We start from the raw sequence: 27,657 nt of genomic DNA, 5'->3' as shown, positions 1-27,657 counted from the left end.
AAACCTAGCAAGATCCAAAATTATTGTCATCCATTCTTGAAATATACACAAAAGATAAATTCAAGAGACCATGTTCCACTACTTGTAGATTCAGTAGAATTTATTGTACCCAAGAGATGTGTGAAAAAGACATTAATAATGAATAATTAGACCTGAGGAAATTCAGTAGACAGTAGTTTTCAATGTGGAGCTTCAAGGTAAGACATTTTCCAACCTAGATACTATGTAATCCAATTATGTTATGCTTCCTAATAATAATAGTAGTAATAGTAAGAACAATGGTTCACATTTGTACAGAGCTCACTTTTGTGATAAGCACTTTATAATTATTTAATTCATATGAAACAATTTATTCTTCACAACAACCCTGGTAGGCAAATAATATTATCCCCATTTTATTGATGAGGAAATTGAGACAATCAGAGGTCAAGTGACTTGCCCAGGGTCACATAACTACTAATTGTCTGATTCTGGATTTGTACTTAGAACTTTCTGTCTTTAAAACTAGTGTTCTACACATGTAAAATGTATGGGATTTACCTGCCATCGGGGGGGAGGGAGTGAAGGGAGGGAGGGGATAATTTGGAAAAATGAATTAAAAAAAAAAAAAACTAGTGTTCTAGCATGTATTTCTAGTACATGGGTTTTTTTTTTTTTTTAACGTACGTATTTATATGGAAATAGCAACCAGATTTTCAGAAGGTTGATAAAACACATAATTAGGCAAAAGAAATTAATTTTCTTTTAACAGTAAGTTATTTTTAAACTCAACCAACTAGTGAAAAAGATTTTATTAAGGCACTAGTCATTCATTAGACACTGGAAATAAAAATACCACCATCTCTAAATCATATTACAAACAGGATTTAAGTTGGACACACCTCAATTTCAAATGGATTGACAGCAATGGCAGAACTTGGGTCTATTTCTTGTTTTGATATCTCAGATTCCTTATTGTCTTTACTTTACATGCAGATAACATCATAGCAAGTCAAGTTCATTAAAATGTAAATATTCTACATATTTTTTGCTTCAGACAGTTTTACAGAAGGTAGCTCTGAATGGCTTTGTGTTCTATAGCATTTAGCTACTGCCTATTACTAAGCAGAATGGCCTATTACTTAACAGAAAAGTGAACAAGAGTAAGAATGGGGAAAGTGGATAGCCAACCAGTTCCTCCTGGGTGGAGTCTTCATGGTATGACTGGCTTTATTGTTTGGTTTGAGATTAATACATCCATTCATTCCTCAAATGTTTATTAAGTCTTTATGATGTTTATTGTGTCTCTGTGCACTAAGACACAATTAAACATTTACACTAGTAAATATAATAAAATTGAGTGGTATATACTTCTGGATTTTGTTGAAACTATAATTTCTTCATTGGGGATAATACAAACCATAAGACATTCATGCTTGCCCATCTTGGGCAGATCTTGATTTTGCCCTGCCATAAGTCCTCCAGCACTCATCCAATATGTTGGAGGCTTTCTAAATCATATATTCTATTCCCTTGGAAATCATCTAGACCCTTGCCCTTTATTAATTAAATAATTTTTAAAAATAGGCCTAAAAGAGATAAGTAATTTCCTCAATGTCACACTAATAAATAAGTGATGGGGCCAAGATTTGAATGCAACACATGATAAGTAAACATCCTCCACTGCCTCTTCAATGCCCAGAATTGAGGCATATGAAGAACTTTAATTCAATGGTGCTGATTTAAACCTCTCCAGTTTGAGAAGGGGGAGGAATTAAGATTTGTACTTGAGAAGTTCCTATAAACATAGTTAAAATCATGATGCAACCAAGCTGACATCAAGAAATGGGAAAGTGAAAGAGCTATATATGGGATTATGGTGCCTGAAGTACTAGCAGGATTGAGACTAAAAATCACAAAGCCTCAAAAAAAGCAACATCTGAGAGAAGAGGACCAGGATTCAGGCCATGTTATATCAATAATATATAAGTAACAGAGTGCCAAGAGAGAAAATGAAGAATTTTCATTTGCCATAATCAGTTAGTCCAGGACATTAACATGCAGAGAATACATGCCCAGCTCTATGGCACACCCTTGGGGAACATTTACTTTGGCCTTTCCCATTCTCTTAAATGAAAGGGCCAAAAGGAATGTTCCTGCAGGCTTAGTTCCCACAACTGGATCACTACTCTCTGCCCTGTCTTCCTGTTTCTTTCAACTTCTTTTCAGTTGGAAAGCTTCTGCTGGAGCACTGTCCTTATCTCCCACTGCCAGAGTCCAGTCTATAGAGCACCAGTTGAGAGATATGGAGGCTTACTCTGAATTTTCCAAGGCCACTGAATTTTTCAGTAAAGTATAAGCTCTGACAGGACCTACCAAAAGAAAGATTTCGAGCTCTGACCTAGACATTGATGATATACCTGTAGTCTGGTGACCAGTCTTGCTACATTTAAAGATATTTGTCACTAAAGGGTTGGCTACCAGATGAGAATTTTTTTTTAATCACAACAACTCATGATGATGGCATAGTAATGTGTAGAGGGGCTGCAATGTGCGCCAGTGAAGAAAATGCCCACAATGATAAAATGATGAATTTTTAAAATATGGTAAGAGAGAAAAAACATTGAGTCCTGAATCAAGGCATCAAGATTCAAATCCTACCTCCCATAACTATATTTATATGACCTGAGGCAAGACATTTCTGGGCCTCAATTTCCATATCTGCAAAGTGGGCCATGGACTAGACAGTCTTTGGAAACCATCTCAGCTATAGAAGCACAAATTACAGTCCTACAAAGTTATTATGTAATATTTTGAATACCTAGATCACATACAGTCATAATCAAAGGTAAACTGAAAATTTCAAAACTAGCTGCAAAGGACAAAATCGCTGAACATTAGAATGGGAAAGAACCTTAGAAAATGGTCTAATCCAACTTCCTCGTTTTGCTGATGAAGAAAAATAAAGCCAGAGAATATGTGATTTTTCCTTTTAAAAAATTTTTACTAATAGTTTTTTATTTTAAAAATTCATTAAAAGATAGTTTTCAACATTGAGCCTTACAAAACATTGTGTTCCAAATTTTTCTCCCTCCTTTCCCTCTCCTCCCATCCTTTAGAAAGAAAGTAATCCAACATAGATTAAATACATGCAATTCTTTTAAACATTTTCCCATTTGTCAAGTTGCACAAGAAAAATCAAATCAAAAAGGGAAAAAAATGAGAAAGAAAAAAAAAGCAAGCAAACAACAAAAAGATGAAAATACTCTATTGTGATCCATATTTTAGTCCTCATAATCCTCTTTCTGGATGCAAATGGCTCTCTCCATCACAAATCTATTGGAATTAACTTGAATCACTTCATTGTTAAAAAAGAGCCAAGTCTATGTGATGTGTCTAAAGTCACATAATCATTTAGAAATGAAGTCAAGACTAAATAGGCCCCAGGTCTCCTGACCTAATTCTCCTCTCACTATAGATCACTATCTCTGCCAGAAGAGAGAAGCATCTGACTCTTGAGCCAATTCTCAGTCTTCTATATTAATACAAAAGGGCAAAGTTGTATATAATCTAAAATAGAACCTTCTGCCACACAGAAACATAACATGACAATCGGGGTCATCTCTGAACAAGAGAGATAATGATGAAAAGGTTTTATTGCCTCGAGAACATCCCCAAATCTCAGTGATGAGAGATTGTAACTAAGCCCTGACAGCTATCACAGCCTCCAAAGTTTAATCAATGGAAGGAAGGCTGTTTTCATTTTTAAGTAGGAAGAACAATAAACACAGAGGATTGAAGCTTTCAAAACTACAGTGAGTCATTTAGCCAGTGAGGAACTAAGAATGCTGCCTATAGGCAGGCTCATGTCCTGGAGCTCTTTCACTGATGGTCCTTATGGTCATAGGCTCTCTAGGATTCCTCTGAGATGTTTTCTGTAATCTAAATCTAAATAACTTCAAGATTTTCTTCTTTTGTCATCCGTTGCTGTAGAAGTGCTAATGTCTGAGAGGTTTAGAGAGGCCCAGTTTGACCCACTTACTGTTCCTTTTAAAGTGGAATACTGGTGTTTGGGCCTGGAAATGCTACAAAATATTGATCAAAACCACTAGTAACTAACTTCGAGACACTCAAACATCTTGGACTAGAGGAGCTCAACTCTTCCAGATCACAGCAGTTCTTAGAACAGATGCTGAGATTTCTTAGTCCTAAAGGATAATGCTTACAAGTTAGAGGGAAATAGATTTTTAATTCACTGTAAGAAAAAATATTCTAATTGTAAAGATTGTTCAATAAAAAGAATGGGTTGACTTGGAAGCTAAGGACTTTCCTGTGATTGGAAGTGTCCAGGCAGAGGGTTGATGATTACTTGTCAAGCTATAAAAGGGATTTCTGAGCAGGGATACAGACCAGACAAGATGACCTTTGACACTTGTAAGAAAATTTGTGATTAGACTGTGTCTAAACACTTCCTAATTCATACATAAATAATACTAATATTATCCATATTAACTATTGAACTTTATTTTGTAAATTGTTTAATCACTAGTTGTAATATAAAAAATGGAAAACGTCTTTGTTGTGGATGTTGTGTTTCTGCATTATTAGTCTAAGGAGCCCTCTAGTGTCCAGACAGAAAAAAACCTTAAAAAAAATCTGTAAAAAGAAATAATGAGACTAGATGGCCTCTGAGACACTTTCTATCTCTAAATCTCTTCCAATGATCCATAAAACCAACGAAATGACAAAGACATAGCTAAGAATTCCAGCACCTGGAACAAATCCAATTGAGCAAGGATGAAGGGAAAGGCATTATTACTCTAGTGAATGGTTGAAGTAGACTTAACGTAGAGATATGGAAATTGAGCAGGTTGTACAATTGGACATTCAGGGTGTTTATAGGGAGTGAGGGACTGGAATGAAAAAGTTTCTATAATAATAGGATAACGATGAGGATGAGAGTTGACATGAATCACCATAAATCATGCAATGAATCCAGGCAAAATTTGTGGCACAAATGGCAGAATAGGGAAAATCTGTCCCAATAGTAAAGAGACCTCAGGAGAGGAGCATAGTTGTGAAGTAGCAGCTGAAGTCTAGGCAAATGAGCAGAGTTGGGAGGGTAAATGACACTGTAACAAAGGAAGAACATGCCCCCATTAGACATTAACACTTGACACAAAGCCTTGGTCCCTCCATGCTAGTTCCAACTATACTAGATAAGGAAGAGTCAGAAGCAATCAAACACAACAGTTCGGTTTTCAATAAAAACCAAGATACAAACTTCTTGGGGAAAAATCAAGAACTATTGGGAAAACTAGAAAATAGTTTGGCAAAAAATTGGGTCTACTCCAGTATCATATATATATATATATATCTCACAATAATTTCCAAATGAATAATCAACTTAATAAAAGATCGTATCATAAAAAATAAAGAAGAATGGAAGGAGATTCCAATTTTTAATATGAATAGGGAGAAAATATTTTTCAAAGACAGACCATGAAAGATAAATTAGATAATTTAAATACATAAAATTTAAAAGGCTTTGTATTAACAAAATGCAGCTAGAATAATGGGGAAATTGTCACATAGCAAAAACAAAATCTTCATGTTAAATAATTCTGATAAAAGTCTGTAATTTCAGAAATAAAGGGAATTTGTACAAATTTATTAGACCAAGATGTATGTACTAATCAATAAGTCTTCAATGGATATAAAACTGGTTTTCAAAAGAGGAAATGAAAATTGTAAAAAAATCCTCTAAGTCACAAATAAAAAGAGAAATAAATATCAAATAAGACTGGAACTTTCACATCATTATTATTTGGCAAAAATGACATATGGAATGATAAGAGGAGCTGTAAAGCAGATAAACTCATACACAATGGATTAAACTATGAATTGGCCCAAACTTATGAAAAAAATTGGAACTATGCAAGAAAAGTTTCTAAACTGTTTATACCTTTTGACACAGCCATCATAATTCTAGGTATACATATATCTGTATATATATATATGCATATGAAATATATGAAAACTGACAGAGGCCCTATTAATACCAAAATATTCATATCTTTTGCAAAAATCAGAAACAAACTTCTGACCATGAGTCAGATGATGGTTGAATAAATAGGAATATATGCATTATTAGAATATTATAAAAAACAGCCATATGATTTTGAATGCCACCAACAAAGTGATTATTTCCTCCACAGCCTGGCCAACATAAGATTTTAATTCTTTTTTTTCCTCTATATTTTTGACATTTTTGTAAGGTGTTTCCTTAAAGTTACCTGAATTTACACTTCTATGATTACTAGAGAATTTGAGCATTTCTTCACATAATTATTAACAATTTGTACAGCCTACAAAAATTATCTGTTCATATCCTTTGTTATCCCTTAGGTATCTTAATCTTCTGAAGATATTTTTATTCCTTTTAGTTTTTTTGTTTGATAAGGTCTTCATAACTTTTCATAATTAAACCCATTGGTATCATTTCCAATAATTTTTTTTGTAAGCAAAAATGTCTCTTGTCCTCCCATCACTCCATAAGTGGAATAGATATATCAATAATTTTTCTCCCAAATTTTATTGTTTAAAAATATATATAACTTATATCATTATAGCATATTGTGGCATCTAGAGTTTGCAACCCCAACTAACATCGTTGCTATCACACAGAGTTATATAGCAACTATGTCCTTCTCCTGACATCCTTTCACTGTAGGGACAAATTTCCCCTATTTTGCCATCTATGCCACAAATATTGCCTGAGTCTACTGCATGATTTGTGGTAATGATGTTATTTCAACTCCCATTCTCATCATAATCCCATTGCTGAGGAACTAGAAACTGAGTAGATGCCCATCAATTGGGGAATGGATGAATAAGTTACAGTATGTGAATATTATGGAATATTATTGTTCTATAAGAAATGAGCAGCAGGATGATTTCAAAAAGGCCTTTGACATGCCATAGTTCTTACTAAGATTCTAAAATATATATATTAATATGAGTAGTAAAAGTAATATCCTTTGGATGAGGTAATTTGTTCAGAAGAATGCACATGTTTATAGAAGTTAAACATTGGATTTACTTGCTGTCTAAGTACTGGATTACTTGCTGTCTAAAGGAGGGGGATGAAGAGGAAGGAGGGAAAAATATGGAACACAAGGTTTTGCAGGGATGCAGGTTAAAAACTATCTTTGTGCATATTTTGAAAATAAAAAGCTATTTTAAAAAATAAGTATATAGTCCTGTTTAATGGCTATTTTAATAGGAATGTTTCTAGTTTTCTCCTTTGCATGTAATATTAGTTTATGTTGCTAAGATGCTTTTTTCTTATATAATATGGGAAAATCTATTTTAAAATGAGTATAAAGAATTCTATATTTTATTAAGGGCTTTCTCTGCATCTAATGATGGGTCATGTGATCTTCATTTTTTTCTCTTGGTAAGATTTATTATGCTGATTGTCTTCCTCTACTTTTGCTTCTCATTTATAAATATGATCTACTTAAGATCTTGAGAAGATTGGAAAAATCCATCTAGGTCCAGTATCTTTTTGAAGAGCAATCCTTTATTAACCTGTCTTATTTCTCCCAATAAGATTGTTTTGTTTAGATTGTACATTGTTTCTCTTTGGGTACTTAGTATTTTGTGGATAATCTTATACTTCATGTTGATAAAGTTTCATCATTCTAGCCCAAGTCAGACCCTCACTTAGCTGTTCTTTCCTATCCAGACTTCTTTTTGCCTTTAGCATGAGAAATAGTTATAAAAATCATGCTATCCTTTCTGAAAAGGATTTATCAATAAATTACTCTATGACTCAATTACTGCATGATTTCTTTGCCCAAAAATATAATTTCCCTGTGTCTTCCTCTATTAGAATTATATGAGATGGGTCTCTTCAAAAGGAATCTTGGGAGAAAATTTGATGATATAAAAAAGAAAAGATAGCAATAAATCCCTTTAAAATAAAAAAGAATGTAAGCATCTTGAGGGCAGAAACTCATTTACTTTTTCAGTGTGTGTGTATAACCAACGTTTAAATAGATTGTAGTGGATAGTAAGACCTTGACCCTTTTTTCATTCATTCTTTTTTTTTTTTTTTTAACTCTGGTTTATTAGTATAGAGCTATGTACTGTAATGCCAGAATTTTTAATCCTTTTTTTTTTTTTTTTTTTTTGTGCACTTGTTCTCAGTTTTGATGATTTGGGATTGTTCTCTTTTTAAATAAAATTACTCCTACTAATTGTTTAATCAATTCTGTTAGTCTTCTTTTAAAGGGTAGATGCAGTTGCCATTTCATTTGTTTTTCTTACTTTTACTTACCTATGCCTCCTTTGCTTTTCCTTATTTTTATTTATTTATAAATGGGAAGCAAAAGATGAGGAAAAAAAATAAATATAAATCTTACCATGAGAAAAAATGAAGACCACATGACTCATCATTAGATGCAGAAAAAGCCCTTAGTAAAATACAGCACTCTTTATACTCATTTTTAAAATAGATTTTCTCATATTATATAAGAAAAAGGCATCTTAAAAACATGACCTAATATTATGAATAATGGAGAAACACTAGAAACACTACCTTGATTGTTTTATTCTATATTCTATTTTACTCTAGCTTGTTGATTTATTCTTTTTCTAAGTTTTTTTTAGATACAAACTTAATTCAATAATTTTCGCCCTCTCTTTCTTACTGATTGAGATGCTATTTGCAAAAGTGGATGGAATTTTAGTACTCAAAGACAGGAAAACCTGGGCTTATATATTATTTCAAATCTTTCTAGGCTTCATGACGTTGGGCAAGGCTTTAAACTTCTTAGTTAGTGTTCTAGGAAACTCTCTAAGATTATAAGATATAGATTATAAAATGATAGTGTTGCCCCTTCCAAAAAATTCTAATATTAATGAAATCATAGATCTAGTCCTCATCCCTATACTCTCCCCTTTTTTACTGATATCAATATATCAATAAAAAAATTGTATAGCATATTCAGTATTACAAATATAGCATTTCAGTGCTACAAAATTGCTTTTCAGAATTGTTTTGGAGCATCCATAGTTTTTGATATATAGTGTCTATATTTTCCTTACTTTTAAAGTAATTTATTGTTTTTACAATATCTTCTTTAATGTCATTTTATTTTTACTTTCCATAGAGTCTTTTTACTTTTTAGTTATTGTAGCATTGGCATTTTGGTTATTTTTTTTTTTAATTATTTGCCTTTAGGAGATCAAAAAGCTTTTTCATGGCCAAAGGCTTTTCTTGGAAACAAAAGATTATCTTTTTAATAACAGTATTCTACTAGTGTTGCAGAAGAAGAAACATTTATGCAATGTTTTAGAGTTTTCAAAGCATATTGAAAATATTTCATTTTATCTTCACAACAATCCTTGGGGATAGATGCTATTATTATATTTCAACTTTATAGAACAGGTAAGGAAATTGTGGCAAAGAGAGGTTGAATAATCTGCCCAGGATCACACATATAGTGTCCTCCTCACTCAAAAGTCCAGCACTCTATCTTCTGTGCTTCCTACTTGCAAAATAAAGAGCCTCTGAAAAATTAAAATGAATGGTCACTCACAAGGTAATGAAGAAGAGCTTGGTGCATATGAAAAGAGTACAATATGTATAACCAATGAGAAGTTCCTTAAAAATCTGAATAAAAGATGTTTTCAAAATGAGCCAACCTTAAGGGATGACAGGTGGCGGAGCCTGAGTGATCCATAGGTACGGTACCCTCTGATATCAGGACAATACAAGCAAGGCCTCCATAATTTTGGATATTAGTATATTATTTTGTGTTTAATAACTTTGCCTTTATTTAAAATTAGGAAGGAAAGATCATTTTCATTTGAGTGATATTTAGTGAGTTCACAAAATGAAAATCAATAATAAAAACATCTAGCATTCATATTTTTCTTTAAGGTTTGCAAAGTGTTTTACTTATATCATCTCATTTGATCCTCATAACAACCCCCTGGGAGGTGGGTTAAAAACCAGATTTCTCCTGCAGATATCATTATCTCCTGATCCCTTCTTCCAAGCTAGCCATTTCTCTCACATCAGTATATACAGAGGACTACGGAAAACAGTTGGCATATCCAGTATTTTTTATTGCCATTGAAAGGGAGCTAAGAAGGATTAACTGATTTGCTCAGGGCTCCAAAGCTAGTAAATATCTGAGAGAATTTCCAAGCTCAGCACTCTATCCATTATACTATCCTGATGCCCTCTGGGTGTCTTTCATAGTAGAGTCAAATCTTAAGTGTCTTCAAGTATTTCTTTAAAAAACAAACAAACAAAAGACAAACCTGTATCAGATTGCTTGCTGTCTTGGGGAGAGGGGAGGTAATCGAGGGAGGGAGGAAAGTTTGGAACATAAAGTTTCACAAAAATGAATGTTGAAAACTATCTTTACATGTTTTGGAAAAATAAAATACTATTTAAAAAAATGATACTCAGTAAAAAGCTATGTATATGCTCTGTAAAATAGTGAGATGGGATTAAATATCACCCAGTAATTCCTTTATTTATTTATTTGAGATTTTTGAGATATAAGACTTCCCCAAAAGTAGAGACAAAAGGACTATTTCTGCACTATAATTTCCTTTCTGTCAATACATAATACAAATATCAACCACTTAGAAAAGTAAGACTCAGATCTAGCAATAAAGCCTTTCCAAGAGCAAAAGTAGCCAAGAAAGATGGTCATGTATCACCTCAACTTCAAAATAAAAATCATAGCATAGTAATTGCATTCAGGTTAGTTTATAAAGTTAGTTTAAATGTTTCATTCAAATAGCTAATAATTCAAGCATCTATCCAAAGCTGTTGCCTGAATTAAGTGGGGAAATACTGTGAAATAGGTACTCTTGAACAAGAAATAGCAATTTTCTGGCCTAATTAGACCTCAAAACACTGCTTTCTGCATATTTTGCATTTTCTACTTTTTAGTCGACTTTATCTTATTTTTTGCAAGCATTTAGGTGGTGTGCTGAATAGAGCAATAGACTTAAATCAGGAAGACTTGAGTTCAAATCCAAAAAACCAATTACCTTGGGGGCAGCCCCAGTTATTGGAAACTAATCAGAAATTATCTTAACATCTTAACAAAGAGGCAATGTGTATATCTATATTCTATAAGGGAAGGATTATGTTCACCAAATTTATCGAAAATATTCCCCCTTTACAATTTTTTTTTATTTTATTTTTATTTGTTTTGTTAAAATTTTCCAATTACATTTTTTATTAATTTTTATAATTATAACATTTTTTTTGACAGTACATATGCATAGGTAATTTTTTTTTTTTTACAACATTATCCCTTGTACTCCCTTCTGTTCCGAATTTTTCCCCTCCTTCCTTCCACCCCCTTCCCTAGATGGCAGGCATTCCCATACATATTAAATATCTTATAGTATATCCTAGGTACAATATATATGTGCAGAACTGAATTTTGTTGTTGTTATTGTTACAAAGGAAGAATTGTATTTGGAATGTAAAAATAATCTGGGAAGAAGGAAAAAATAATAATATTAATAATGCTCACAGTTTACACTCATTTCCCAGTGTTCCTTTTCTGGATGTAGCTGTCCCCTTTACAATTAATAAAACAAAAATCAATTCTTTGGTTATTATTTCTTGACTTTACACAATGTAGTAACATATAGTCAAACTTCTATTTTACATAAATAGGATAAGGAATAAGTGTTGGAGACATATGTGAATGATCTGTTCCACCCAAGGTCACACAGCTTGTTACTATTCTGTACACTCGGTCAAATTCACTCTAGCAAAGGAATGTACCCTCATCTAGATTTGAAATTGGGGGTAGGGGAGGCTTAAGGTGGGGCTGCTCAGTAAAGTCTACTCAAGAATTTGTCACCAAATAGTGTGATTGATGTTATATCCTCCACCTTGTAAAAATTACAAATATTTCTACATCCTAGGTGGGTCTTAGCAGTAGAAATAGCAAACGCAGCTGTTCATCTCCTTTTCATACAATTCAGAGCATTCTAATACCCATGTCATGTCATGCTTATAATTAAATACAATAACCAGAGTACTACATTACATTGAAATATTCTTTTATGTCATTAACAGTGATACACTTGGAATTAATATGTAGAGTTGGCCTATGTCATACCTTTGTCAAAGGTGAGAAAACTTTTCTATTTAGGACCTGACTTTTAGACTCAGAAAAGCAATCGAGAATCATGTAGTAGTAAAAAGCAACTTAATTTATTCAGGATTGTATTTTTGTGTTTTCAGGACTATGTGCTTAATGATCAACTTTCTAGAGTAAGTCTTAAGTTTTTATCCTCTGTGTTTTCTGGCCTTTTTTTTTCTTTTTTTAAAATAGTATCTTATTTTCCCAAATACATGCAAAGATAATTTTCAATATTCACTTTTTCAAAACCTTGTGTTACAATTTTTTGTCCCTCTTTCTTCTCTTCCCTACCAATCTGACATAGGTTAAACATGTGCAAGTCTTCTAAACATGTTTCCATATTAATCATACTGAATAAGAAAAATCAGATAAAGGGGAGGACACCAAAAAAAAGAAAAGAAAAACAAGCAAACAAACATCAACAAAACAAAAGGGTGAGAATACTATGATCCACATTAAGTCTCATAGTCCTCTCTCTGGATATGGGTGGTAATTTCCATTCCAAGTCTGCTGGAATTGTCTTTGAATCACCTCATTGTTGAAAAGAGCCAAGTTCATCTCAGTTGATCATCATATAATCTTGTTATTGTGTACTTTTGGTTCTGTTCACTTTGCTTATCACCATTCCAGGTTTTTCTGAAATTATTTGCTGGTCTTTTAATGAAGTGCCAATATATATACCATCCCTTATCAGTTGAGTGTCCATGTTAGAAGGAAGCTTAGATGAACATTTCTTAATCCCTTAGTTTTACAGATTAATAAACTGAGACACAAAACAGTTAAATGAAGGTAAATAATTTAACTAAGGTCACAACATGAGTCATGACAGAACTAGGATTCTATCTGATTCTATTCAGATTTCTTTTCACTCTAATTTTAAGATCCCTAAATAGAATATTTGAGAGTCAGTTTCATGTATTGGAGAAAGCACTGGACCTAAAAGCAGTATGAAGTGGTTTCAAATCCTGATTCTAACACATGATATTTGTGTGATCATGGGTACGTCAATTGTTCTCTGCTTCCTTTGCAATTCTTTAAATTAATCTGTAAAGTTATAGAATGTTTGACTTAATAGAATTAGGGCCAACTATGGTCATTTATTTTTAGATAAATGAAGTTCCCCACTATTGACCATTATCGGTCATTTACATTTTGATAATGGGAATAGGAATTTATGGTGAGGATTAGGGGTAGAAAGGAGATGGAGAACCCAAATGGAGGGGACTGGAAGAACCCAAACTTCTTATTTTGATTTTTTAATTTGTCTTGAGTCAGATTTAGTTTAAATTCTATTACAAAAATTATCATTTAAAAAAAATCTGTATAATAAAAAGATTTCCAAAGTTCAACTACTAATTTACTTGTTTTAAGTAAAAGTCAACACAACAGAATTCTCACAAAGCAAAGAATTTGAAAAGCCAGTGGAGTCTTTAATCGGAGTATGTGAACTATATTCAGAAGGGATTACTTGAACTATATTTCTCAGTGTTCTAGGGGTTTAGAATTTCAAATCCAATATCCAAAATATTCCTGGTGACAAGAATATTTTCTTTTAGGATGCTTTGTGGGGAATGGAAGAGATTATTGCCCTTAAGTAAAAATCCTTTGGAATTCAGTGCATTTGCATGCTTCATTTAGCTCTCTTCTCTCCTACAAATAAAGGGGAAACACTATAATTGTGCCTGTTTTAGAAAAGGATATACGATACCCTGAAAAACCAGCCATTCAGAATTGCAGCAGCTTCAAGGTAAGGAAACCTAAGAAAATGCCTCATTCTTCCCTCCCCACCCTCTATCCCAACTCCAAAATCCAGATCAATGCATAAAGGAAAAAACAGCACACAGGTGATAATTGTTATTTCCTGGTCCTACATAGTACTTTTAGCAGTGTGAAATCTCAGACCTATTATTATTAACATCCTCTTGAGGATGCTAGACCCACTTATCTACTTCATTGGGAGAAGGGGAGTCAGAGCTTACCTCAGACTTCTCTATGGTTCAAAGATGTAGAGCAATCAATTTACTCATCAAACCGTAGATAATATATTATACCTCAAAAATAATTTCATCAATCTTGTCTCCCAACACATTTTAAAATTGGAAAACTAAGGCCCAGAGAGAGTCCCTTCCCTGAGGTCCTATGAGTTCATGTCTCTAGACACAGCAGAGGGTAGAGCCTAGGTCCATAAGCAGCAGAGAGTAGAATTCCTAGGTTCATTTTACAACAGTATGTTATTTTTTTAACTATGTGGATATATATCCAATTCATGAACAAGTCAAGACATCACTCTCATAATAACATTGGTTCTCTTTGAGAATGATGAGGGAAATCTATGGTCAGTTTCATTAGAAAAGAGTCAATGTAAATTCTAATTCCAGTGGATTTTGTTTTGTAAAAGAAAGAAAAAAAAAAACATTTCTTGGGGGGAAAAGAGATAACAAGTATGTGTTGTGAAGAATATAGGAATTATAAAATATGGTCTCTATCCTAAAGAAAATTATAGTCTGAAAGAGCTATAACCAGAAGAAACTGAAGTCAAGGCAATTTCAGTTGGTTTGGCAAGTAGCACAGTAATGTATACTATGCCCACTTCATGGGCATAGTTATGTAAGAAGAGGCAGCCTAATCCCTGAAAAGATCTCTATGGGACTTCAGAAGCTATGCTATCAGAAGACGAGGAGGAATGCCCCACTTATGACAACACCAGAGACAAAGTTCCTAGTCCAAAATGTTAATTCTCTTTAGTTTACTTGGAGTATGAAGCATGAAGTACATGAAAAATTAAATGATTTATAGTTCAGTCATTTTTCAGTGATGTCCAACTCTTTTGGACCCCATTTGTGGTATTCCTGACAAAAATATTTGAGTGATTTACCATTTTCTTCTCCAACTCATTTTACAGATGTGGGAACTAAAGCCAACAGGATCACACAATCAGTTGATATCTGAAGCCAGTTTAGAACTCAGGAAGATGAATCTTCCTGACTCTACACCCAGCACTCTATCCACTAAACCACTTAGTGCATTATGATTAGTATCAAAATATACAGTCAAATAAATGTAGTAGGAATTCTGAGAAGATGTGATCACTATGGGCTAAAAAGGCCAGGGATATTTCAAAAAGCAAATATTTAAGATATGCTTTAAGGGATGGGGAAGATTAGGAAATATAGAAACAAGGGGAAGAGAAGTCTTGGAAGGGAGAATGTACTGAACAAAGAAGTGGGAACACAAAATTCATATTATGCTTTCTGTCTGAAACAAGGGGTTTATGCTTGGATACACTGGAAAAACCAGTTAGAGCTACCACAGTATTATATGAATAGCAAATAGCAAACTAAGGAGATAGATTTGTGATTAAAAGTATTTGAGAAATGGAGTGACAAGACTAAAACTATATTTTAGAAAGATAAATTAAATCACATTGTGCAAAAGAAGTTAGAGGGAGACCAGTGGGGAAGTTCTTAAAATAGTCTAGGTATAAGGTTGTTGAGGATATAAACTAGAGTACATTAGAAACAGTGATAATAAAAAGGAAGAAATAGATATATGAGTAGGGGAAAGGAAAACAAACACCTAAATACTTATAAAGCACTTATTTGTGCCATGCACTGGACTAAGTGTGTTACAATAATCTCATTTGATCCTCATTACAATCTTGGAAAGTAGGTGCTATTATGATCTTCATTTTGCATCTGAGGAAACTAAGGTAGACAGAAGATAAGTGGACTTGCTTAGAGTCTCAGTTAGATGTCTGAAGACCAGATTAAAACTTAGTTCTTCAAATAATGATGAATGTTGGAGGGGATGTGGGAAAACTGGGACACTAATACAATGTTGGTGGAGTTGTGAAAGAATCCAGCCATTCTGGAGAACAATTTGGAACTATGCCCAAAAAGTTATCAAACTGTGCATACCCTTTGACCCAGCATTGCTGTTATTGGGCTTATATCCCAAAGAAATACTAAAGAGCGGAAAGGGACCTGTATGTGCCAAAATGTTTGTGGCAGCTCTTTTTGTAGTGGCTAGGACCTGGAAGATGAATGGATGTCCATCAATTGGAGAATGGTTGGGTAAATTATGGTATATGAAGGTTATGGAATATTATTGCTCTGTAAGAAATGACCAGCAGGAGGAATACAGAGAGGCTTGGAGAGACTTGCATCAACTGATGCTGAGTGAAATGAATAGAAGCAGAAGATCTCTGTACACTTCAATGATGTATGAGGATGTATTCTGGTGGAAGTGGATATCTTCAACATAAAGAAGATCCAACTCACTTCCAGTTGATCAATGATGGACAGAAATAACTACACCCAGAGAAGGAACACTGGAAAGTGAATGTAAATTGTTAGCACTACTGTCTATCTACCCAGGTTACTTATACCTTCGGAATCTAATACTTAATGTGCAACAAGAAAAGTGGATTTACACACATATATTGTATCTAGGTTATATTGTACATATGTAAAATGTATGGGATTGCCTGTCATCAAGGGGAGGGAGTAGAGGGGGGGTATAATTTGGAAAAATGAATACAAGGCATAATATTATAAAAAATTACTCATACATACATAATGTGGGGAAAAAATTCTTAAAAAAAATTAGTTCTACCCAACTCCAGATCTAGCACTCTATCTACTGTCCTACCTAGCTGCCTATGACAGCAAAGAATCAATAGAGTTCGGTAACAGATAATGGATAAAGAGGGATGACAGTTAAAAGTAACTGAGTTTTTGAAATCAAATGATTGAGAAAATGATGGAAAAGACAAATAAAATAACAAGATCATACTTTATATTTGGGAACATAATGAATCAAGACAAATAATGAATGGAGGAAACATCATTATAAAGAACATTTTATATATTTATGTGCACGTGATAGAGGCAGCTAGGTGGCCCAACTGGATGATAGAGTAAGGAAGACTCATCTTCCTGAATTCAAATTTGGCTTCTGACACCTGGTAGCTGATCTTGAGCAAGTTACTTAACCTGGTTTGCCTCAATTTTCTTATCTGTAAAATGAGCTGAAGAAAGAAATGGCAAACCACTCCAGTATCTTTGCCAAGAAAATCCCAAAAGGGATCATGAAGAGGAGGACACAACAAAACTACATATGATTGCCTATGATGGCAACAAACCAAAAGTGATCACTATTAGTAGTACTTTTTAAAATAATATTTCCTGTTGTGGAAGGTTTGGTGTAACTCAATTATTTCTTTAGCCTATACAAATGAATATAGTAAACCTCATTTTAATATGTACAAAAATTACAATTTTTGTGCATATTTGCCCAGGAAAACCTAAATCATAGAACTTAACTGCCTTTGAACAGATAATAGTTTCATGCTTGCTATTTTAGAAACTTGGGAGAATTTATTTCAAACAACCAGTGTTCTTCCTAATGTAAACCATGACAGGAACAGATGACACTTCTTCATCTTTAAAAAAATCTAGACATTCTTAAGGACCACCCTTTTAGAGTCCTCACTTATCCCATTAAACCCACTACCATAATGACATCCACATTCTCCAGTAACTGAGTCTATTATATTCAACTTGGTAGCCCGAAGAAGGGTCAATGGAAATATTTGACCATGCATACCATTCATACCTGCCAAGCTGACCAGAGAACTGTGGTTTGCTAGCACACAGAAAGACTACAGGAGTTCAGCTCTATCTATGCTATTTGTCATTCAAACAATTAAGTGCTCCTGACTCCAAGTCCAGTACGCTATCTACTGAGTCACCTAACTGCCCTGTGTGTATGTATATGTATACATATAATGAGTGTGTATATATATATATATATATATATATATATATATATATATGTGTGTGTGTGTGTGTGTGTGTGTGTGTGTGTATCCAAATATATATATTCACAAATATACACATATATGTATATTAATAGATATGTGTCAATATAAAATAAATGCACATACATATATCATAATAAACACATATATTCATATGTATGTATATATTACATATATATATATATATATATTTAAGTCAACTACAATTATAATGGCTGAAGGAAAACAAGTATATTGCACTGTAGCATAGTTGTTTAGGTAGGTAATAATAATAATATAGTACCTATTATGTGTCAGGCACTATATTAAGCACCATACAAATATCATTTCATTTGATCTTACGAACAACAAGGAAACCAAGTTGTCTTTGGTCACAAGGTTGTTAAGTGTTGGAGGCTAGATTTGAACCTCTAGTCTTTTTGAGTCCAGGTCACTGCCCCATTTAGTTGACCATATCTTTACCTGTCATATAAACAAAGCCTGAGTGAAATTGGGATTCAGGCATTATCCAGGTAATTTAAATTTCTTCTGCCTCTTTGAAAAAAATAAAATAAAAACCAAATGTCCTCCATTTTCTAATTCCAACTAGTTTTCTTTCTTTTTTTTTTTTAACCCTGAATTATACCCAGAATTATAAAATTTTGCGCTGGAAGGAGTCTTGGAGGTTGTAATTTTATGACTTGCTCAAGATCATGATATTAATAAGTAACAGGGCCAAGGGATTCAAACCTAGGACTTCTGACTCCAAATTCTGTGCTCATTTTTTCCATTACTATGTTTTTTTCATTATTCCATAACTCAGCCATTTGGCATGATTAGTTAGGGAAAAGATTGATTGGCTTATGTGTCACTTCCTCTCTCTTCCTCAGCCCTATATTCTGAAGGAGATGCTGAAAAACATCGAAATGTCAAGACAACATAATCACCCTCTGGATAAGTAACAATTGATAGACATTATATTGTCATAAATCACTGATTCTAGACATTTTTATCTTTATATCCTTAAGTTTATTTCCCTGAAGGTTATTACTCACAAGTACTATTTTTGCTGTTTTTCACAATCTTCTCTGCATTTTTTGAGAGTAATTTAATGTTTACTATTCAAGAATATGTGTATGTGTATATTTGAGAATTTAACCAAAAAAGAGATATTTTAATCATTTTGGAAGAGACAAGGATAAAAAAAATACTGCCCACAAGTATAATTTTTCAAAACAACCTCATTTTAATATCATGTTATGAAAAATTATCCTAGAAATTGCATTAGTCTCCTAAATGTTCCCCTAGTCTCTGTTTATTTCCTTCTTCAATCCACCCAAACATCTACCAAATTGAAGTTCCTAAAGTACATGATTCTCCCAACCTCAAAAAACTACAGTGGGTTCATTGTAGTTTCTTACTTCTAAGATCAAAAACAAATTTCTCTATTTGCCTTTTACTATATGGTTTCAGCTTTATTGCACATTACCCTCACTCCAATACTCCACAATTTCAGCTAGATGAGTCTTGTTGTTTTTTTTTTTTGTTTTTGTTTTTTCATTCTCCTCTCCATACTTTTGCACAGGCCATTTCTCAACCTTTAAATGTACTCCATTTTCACTCCACTCTTCCTTCAAAATTCAGTTGAAATGCAGCCTCCTACAGAGAACCTATTCTGATCTTCTCCAGTTGTTAGTGCCCTTTTCCCAGCCCTCAAAATTATTCTCAATTTAATTTTCTAAGTACATGTCATATCTTCTTTTAGAATCTAGAAAGACCTTTGGGGGACTGACAATTTCATGTTTGACTTTGTATCCATTTGACTCTGTATCCTAAATATCTAGTATAATGCCTGGTATACAGCAGTCACATAATTCTGGTTGAATAAATGAATGAATGAGTAGAAAGACTGCCTGACCCCATCAATCTCAGATCTTCTATAAAGTTTTGAAACTCTGTATTAATTATTTTGTCATTCCATTCCTTCTTCTATTCCTTTCCCTAAAAATGCAGGTTGCATAAGTGTGTTTAAAAGTTTTCTTTTAATATATGTAAATATATACATACATATGTACATATACACATGTACGTATATATTTACATATATTAAAAGAAAAAAGGATAAATTGAGATGAGACTGTAAAATATATATTGTACATTATGATATAAATTTTTAAAGTTAATATTTATTTATTTAAAGAATATATTTAATTTAAAAAAGAAAAATATGAGTTATACTGTCAGAATTTTGTAAAAAAAAATTGGATGATGCACAAAACATTGGGGTGTCATGAAACCCCTGTGGGATTAACTGCTCTGCCAATGGGCCACAAAGCATTCAATTGCACTGGTTCCTTTCTGATGCTTTTGTAGGAAATTAAAGTTTCAGATCTATTTTCCCAAGAAGCCTTGACAGAGAGAAGATTCTTCCCATTTCCTATGAATGGAGGTCACTTGAAAAATGAAAGGGTCAAGAGTACTAAGTTAAGTTTCTTGGCTTGCTTAGAATTCTTTGATTGCTCACTTCCTATAGTGGTCTACCATATTCTTAGACTGGTTTCAATGCACATAGCCAGCACATTAAGTTTAGTATTTAATTTATATAATTTTATCTTTTAATAGTGTTTTAACAAATTTAGAAGTCCTTCAGTCAGTTCCTTTGCCCAGATCTTCCCAAACTTCTTTGTCCTGACCGTGATCTACTTCCCTTTGCCTATCCCTACACTCCTAGCTCTGGTCTTAATTCCTTCCATTCCAAAGCTTGACTCATTCATTCATCCTGAAACTCTCATATCCTCATCCTCTCCCCAGTAACATCTTGCAGTTCCAGATACATATTCCATCTACTTTGTCTGGTAGTATTCATGTCTTCCTGAACACTCTGAAGGCAACCTGATAATGTGTGATAAATTTTATCCAGTCTCAAATGAGGCCCTTTCTATTCCATAGCACTGATTGACTGGAGACTAGTATACACCTCATTGTGCATTCTAAATTCTTTGCCTCTCTAACAGGAGGTGTATAGCATGTTTCATCAATAGGTCTCTGGAATCATGATTAGTCATTACACTGCTATATTCAGCACAATACTATTTTATCACATTTATATACTACAACTTGTTCATTTTCCAGTTTTCTCAAATACCATTGTTTTGCCCCTCAGAAAAAGCTATAAATATTTTTGTACATTCTTAGAATTTGTTTTGCGTAAGACTGAAATTTTCTTTAATGTACCCTCACTTTAAATTCCTTTCTTCTTTTCTCCCTTTTCTCTCCTATTTACATATTGAGTAAAACATACTTCTGTATCTTAACTCTTAGTGTGTGTGTATATGTTATTCCTTTATTTAATCAATCCAGAGGAGAATGAGGTTCAAGTATTTGCAACTACCTCTTAACCCTACTTCTTGCTTGTACTTGTACACCCTGATTATGTGAGATAATTTCCCCTGAATTTCCTTTTCCCTTTCTACCCCATCTCCAAAGCATTCTTCTTCCCCTCTCTTTCCATTCTTTTCTTAAGATCATCAAACTATAATAGAATGGCTGCCAGACCTTGTGTAATTGAACTCCCTCTACTACTTTGATAATGATAGGGTCTGAAAAGGCATATTGATCATGTCCTCATATTTGAATGTAGATAATTTATCCTTGTTTAGTCCTTTATCATTTTTCATTCATGTCTACCTTTTTATGTTTCCAGACTCACAAATCTACACATCCATATCTCATATTTCTTCTGAATTCAAATTATATAACACAACTTCCTTATGGACATCTCTACCCCAAAGTCCTACAGATATCTCAAATTCATCATGTCCAAAACTGATTACATAATTATTTCCCAAATTCTTCTTCCAATTTCCATTCTCTTTGAGGGCATTATTATTCTTCCAGTCCCCTAAGTTTACAACACTGAAGTGATTTGGACTCTTAACACTCTTTACCTCCAAAATCCAATGAGCTGCCAAGTCTTATAGATTCTACCTCTATATTGTCTACAATATTTTTCTATCTGTCCCCTTGTTTCACCTTGTATAGCCTCTATTTCAGTTTAAGCTCTCACCATGTCTTGCCTAGAATATCTGATAACCTCTTAATTGGTCTCTCTGCTTGTTTTCTCCTCTCTCCTTGACTCCAATTTGACCACATAATATTTGTAAAACAGGCTTAATGATATCATTCTCCAACTCAAAAAGCTTCAGTGATTCCCTATGGCCTCCAGGATAAAATACAAATACCTCTTAGCTTTAAATGTCCTCCACCATCAAATTCCTATTTATCTTCCCAGTTCTATTTCATATTACTGCCTTTCATGCATTTTCCATTCTAGTCAATTTGATTTATTTGATATATGCAGCTCTACAGCTTCTGCGATTATAGTTCAGCAATTTCAAGATCATCTGGACTTACTTTCCAAGACTTTAATTTATTCTCCTTATGGTTAACAATCTCTGTGTCCTGTACTTCTCTCCCTCTCTCTCTTCCTCTCCTTTTCATCTCCCTTTTCTTCCTCCTCCTCCTCCTCTTCCTCCTTCTTCTTTTCTCTCTTCTTCCTTCTCTCTCTCTCTCTCTCTCTCTCTCTCTCTCTCTCTCTCTCTCTCTCTCTCTCTCTCTCTCTCTCTCTCCATCATCCACAACACATAGGCCAGCCAACAAGATTTCAGCACTTAGCTGATCTGAAATCACTCAGACAACAAAGTTCATGATCAAGCCTGTACTTGAATTCTTTATAGCCTATTAGGATATGTCTGAATTGGAACTTGGCAGACAAAACCATCAAGAACCTTAGGTTGCCTGTGTCGAGGCAGAAATTAACTAGGATATCCCCTGAATAATTTATTTCTTCCTAGTCTATTTGATGGTATCAAAAAATATGTGAGACAGGTAATAGAAACTGAGGTTTTGACACTTTTTTAACCTTTCTTGTATGTATGACCACTTTTTGTGTAAATATTTGTAAGATAATGTATTCCAGGTTTATAAAAGTAATGTTTCTATGGCTATTTTTTTTTTATTATGCCAGTGGACTAAATGCCTTTGTTTTGAGCAAATTGGTTTACTATTAAAGGTAAACATGTCACTGGGAGTTTAAGACTATAGTTTGAGGATTGCAGAAACAGAGTATCTTAAATCTGGAAATCATCTCCTACAGGAATTCAACCTACAAAAGAGAACTGGGGGGTAGACCAAGGCAGGAACAACATCCACATGACACTATGATGAACTGATGTAGATCTCTAGGGAATTCTCACAAAACTCTATCAAGATCCCATGCTAATTGCATGTCTAATGTTCCTATGATTTCCATTTCACCAATTAGTTTCTCTTTATTGATCAGAATCAGAACCAAAATCATAGTTTTCTTCAGTGTATCCTCTGTCCTTTAAAGTGGGATATTATCAGCAAGCAATTCAAGATACTGTACACTTCTCTGTTTTTGGCAGAGAGAGACTACAGAAAGATATATCTAGGTTACTCAAGTTTCCCATCATAACTATAACCAGTTTCCATGCCAGCTTGACATTTGCAATAAGAACTAAACATCCAATTCATCTTTCTGACTAGGTCATCCATAGTATAATCTCATTATGCTCTCTTTCTCTTGTCTTTTACTCCTTTTGTATTACACTCTTCATCATTTTTTTTTGCCTTAGATTCATAAATTTCCTCAAAGCAATTATTAAGGAAACAAAGAAAAATGAAGTTTTTTAAACAATACCAAATATTATCAGTTTTATTTAATCTTTCTGAACTGAATGTCTATGTTCTGTTATTGTATTTTAGTTATGAATCATAGTCAATTATATCTCAATGATACCTGTGAAGACATATTTTCCTTCTGGCATTGAGATTTCTAGCTCATTTTGTTTATTTTCCATATTCTCTGAACTGGTAAAGGCAGCTGAGGCCAAGAGGATTATTCGTTTTTGCTAAATTTCTCCTGTCTCTTAAAAAATTCTTCCACCATAATTCTTCATGTGTCATATATAATCATTCTTAAGTATCTGGTTTGCTACTTGTTTGTAGGTAATGATTTCCTTCCCCTTTTACTTTTTATTTAAAACCCTCTGGATCAAATTAACAAGTCTCTAGGCAAATGCATTCTCCCTGGTCCCGATTACATGGACTCCATTCCCAATCAAAAGTTCATTATCACTGTATCTTAATCTCTGATCTAAAAAATAAAATTCTATACTTTTACACCACCTTTTTTACCAGTGTACTTCTTACACCAGCTGTTCACTCCCCATATACCTCATCTGGTGTAACCATCAATCACTAACAATGATGAAAGTACCACATGTTGAAATTCTTCAGTTCTCTGCCCTGGACTCTGTAATACTTTGACTTCTGTCGACTCATTCTTACATTCCCACCTAAAGTGAGTATTGATTATCAGATCAGACATTTCCCAAGAAGTTCTACATTTTATTTAAGATACATGAAGATGACTCAGTTCTAAATTGACTGTGGCTTTCAGTCAATACATAGTTGCATTGGGAAGTCTCCAACTATTCTGACACATCTTTTGTTCCAAGCTAATAAATGGCTAATAACAAATATTTCTGTTATTGGTAGCCTCCTTGAAAGAGTATGCTGGTAAATGAATTTACATAGTATACTTTAGTTTTAATCTGTATCATTAATATTTTCTCTATCATATTCTTAAGCAATGAAAAAAAACCCCAATAATCCAAATTCTAAATTAATAGCATTTTCCAATTTCAAAGGGGTAAATACTCACACTGAAAATTTAACAATGGATAAGCAGGTATGATCTGGCTCCAGCAAACCACTGCCTTGCTGGCTCCTTTTCCTTTGGAGGCTACTTCTTCCTCAGAAATTTCAAATGTCTCCCACTATCACCTCAAAGAATCACATTCCTATTATAGAACTCTATGGATTCAAGAGTCTTTCTTTCTGCCTTCTTCTTCTGTTTTGAATCACTGAACTATATCAACAAACTATTAATGTTAATGGGACATGACTTCTAAATAATGCCAGATTGTCCAACAGATTTCTCTAAGGTGATGAAGCATAGGGATAAAAGAAAACAAAAAATTGTGTAGATTTTCAAAACATCTCTGACAAAGTTCCAAGTGAAAAAACTGAGAAGCTGTGGGACTGTGGTGTTGTCTTGCATTGGAAATTAGCTTGGAGACTGGAAACAAAAAAAAGAAATATTTCATTTGGCAAATTTTAAATAGCTCCTTACCTCAATACTTCAGGGCCATGAGAATTCATCGGTGCCTCTGCTACTGGCATCTATTACCATCTCACCACAATCCAGAAGATGTTCTTCAAGTGCTGCTGAGGTCAAAAACATTACTCATATATTTGTACAGACTGTAGCCTGCTTTCCTTCCACCCCCTACATCAATGGAATGTATGCTTTTTTCATTATCTTTATATTTTCAGTACTTTGTCCATGGCAGATATTTAATTAGTTGACAAACAATTATTAAAGGCCTACTGTGTGCCAAGTTCAGTAATGTGCACTAGAAATACAGACAAAAATGAAATGGTCAATGAATACAAATTCAATCTTAAAAACTTACTAGTCATATGACTCGGGACAAATTCCCTACTCTTTCTGGACCTTAATTTCCTCATTTGTAAAATGAGGATAATAATAGCAACTGCTTCACAGAGTAGTTATAAGAATCAAATGAGAAAATGTATGTAAATTGCTAATTTAAATACTAAATATTAAATTTAAATAAATATTTTATTATTATGGTTTGTGTTTGTTGTTTAATCATGTCTGAGTAGTTTTCTTGGCAAACATTCTGAAGTGGTTTGCCATTTCCTTCTACAGCTCATTTTATAGATGAGGAAATTGAGGCAAACAGGGTTAAATGACCTACCCAGGGTCACACAGATTGGACAAGTCTGTGGACAGGTTTGAGTTCAGGTCCTCCTGACTCCAGGCCTGGCATTCTGCCCACTGTGCCACCTAGCTTCCTTATGTTGGAAAAAGAATAGTAATAATAGTTTTGCTTTACAAAATATCTTTGTCTGACAATTCTCAGATGATGAAATTGAAACTATTTCCACTCATATGAAAGTGTTCCAAATCACTTCTGATCAGAGAAATGCAAATTAAGACAACTCTGAGATACCACTACACACCTGTCAGATTGGCTAAGATGACAGGAACAAATAATGATGAATGTTGGAGGGGATGTGGGGAAACTGGGACACTGATGCATTGTTGGTGGAGTTGTGAAAGAATCCAACCATTCTGGAAAGCAAATTGGAGCTATGCCCAAAAATTTATCGGGCTGTGCATACCCTTTGACCCAGCATTGCTGCTATTTGGATTATATCCCAAGGAAATACTAAAGAGCAGAAAGGGACCTGTATGTGCCAAAATGTTTGTGGCAGCTCTTTTTGTTGTAGCTAGAAACTGGAAAATGAACGGATGCCCATCAATTGGAGAATGGTTGGGTAAATTATGGTATATGAAGGTTATGGAATATTATTGCTCTGTAAGAAATGACCAGCAGGAGGAATATAGAGAGGCTTGGAGAGACTTAAATCAACAACTGATGCTGAGTGAAGTGAATAGAACCAGAAGATCGCTGTACACTTCAATGCTGTATGAAGAGGTATTCTGATGGAAGTGGATATCTTCAACGTAAAGAAGATCCAACTCACTTCCAGTTGATCAATGATGGACAGAAATATCTACACCCAGAGAAGAAACACTGGGAAGTGAATGTAAATTGTTAGCACTAATATCTGTCTGCCCAGGTTACTTATACCTTCGGAATCTAATACTTAATGTGCAACAAGAAAATGGTATTTATACACACATATTGTATCTAGGTTACACTGTAAAACATGTAAAATGTATGGGATTACCTGTCATCGGGGGGGAGGGAGTAAAGGGAGGGGAGGGATAATTTGGAAAAATTAATACAAGGGATAATATTATAAATAAATAAAAAAAATAAAATAAAATAAAATTTAAAATATATATATATATATCTTTGTCTGAACTGACTGACCCCCCTGTGATGAATCTTTGATGAATTTAGCTACTAAGCTGATCCTCAGACAGTAGACACTCAGTTTGTCCCCAGATCTGCACCTAGAACTTGTCTAGCTTCAGGAGTGGTCCCAGCTTGCCTTCACTGTCATAATCTGTGAGAAGCTGAATTCCAAGGACATGTCCATTGCATCAGGAGGAGGCACTATTATCCAGAAAATCCAATTTATTCAACATTTTTTAAGTCATCAGGCGGAAGTCATATATAATGAAATTTCTGGCTCTATAGATGACACCAAGCTTTTCTGTTTAAGAAATAGTGGACTGGGGGGCAGCTAGGTGGTGCAATGGATAGAGCACCAGCCCTGAAGTCAGGAGAACCTGAGTTCAAATCTGATCTTATACATTTAAAAACTTCCTAGCTGTGTGACCTTGGGCAAGTCACATGACCCCAATTGCCTCAACAACAAAAAAAGAAAGAAAAGAAAAGAAATAGTGAGCTAATAGGAATATGCTGTAGTAAGATCTCATAAGGTTATGAAAGTGAAGAGAAATTAACTGATCAACTTAAATGTGGCATTTATTTAGGAGAAACTAAATCCAGGGCTCTAAGCCATCAGTGACAATCCAAAGAAGGAATCTGAGAAATCAACTTAGCAGACATTTTGCTGCTATAATTGATG

At 33.9% G+C, this 27,657-nt stretch overlaps 1 protein-coding gene and 1 long non-coding RNA gene across 2 annotated transcripts in view; one reads left to right on the top strand and one right to left on the bottom strand.

The window, feature by feature from the left end:
• Positions 1-15,255, top strand: part of LOC141553405 (uncharacterized) — a 41,333-nt gene extending 26,078 nt beyond the window's left edge. Inside the window, exons 2-3 of the long non-coding RNA XR_012485451.1 lie at positions 13,839-13,923; positions 15,079-15,255. This is a non-coding gene — a long non-coding RNA (uncharacterized LOC141553405). The remainder of the gene's footprint in view (positions 1-13,838; positions 13,924-15,078) is intronic.
• The window catches only part of RNF144B (ring finger protein 144B), a 252,393-nt gene that overhangs the window by 179,555 nt on the left and 45,181 nt on the right, over positions 1-27,657 (bottom strand). Inside the window, exon 2 of the mRNA XM_074272496.1 lies at positions 25,196-25,287. The gene's annotated coding sequence lies outside the window, so the exon portion shown is untranslated. The remainder of the gene's footprint in view (positions 1-25,195; positions 25,288-27,657) is intronic.

The sequence above is a fragment of the Sminthopsis crassicaudata genome, chromosome 1, assembly GCF_048593235.1.
Source record: "Sminthopsis crassicaudata isolate SCR6 chromosome 1, ASM4859323v1, whole genome shotgun sequence".
Taxonomy (NCBI): Eukaryota; Metazoa; Chordata; class Mammalia; order Dasyuromorphia; family Dasyuridae; genus Sminthopsis; species Sminthopsis crassicaudata.
Note: the sequence above shows the minus strand (reverse complement) of the source record. Positions and strands in the feature narration are given on the sequence as shown.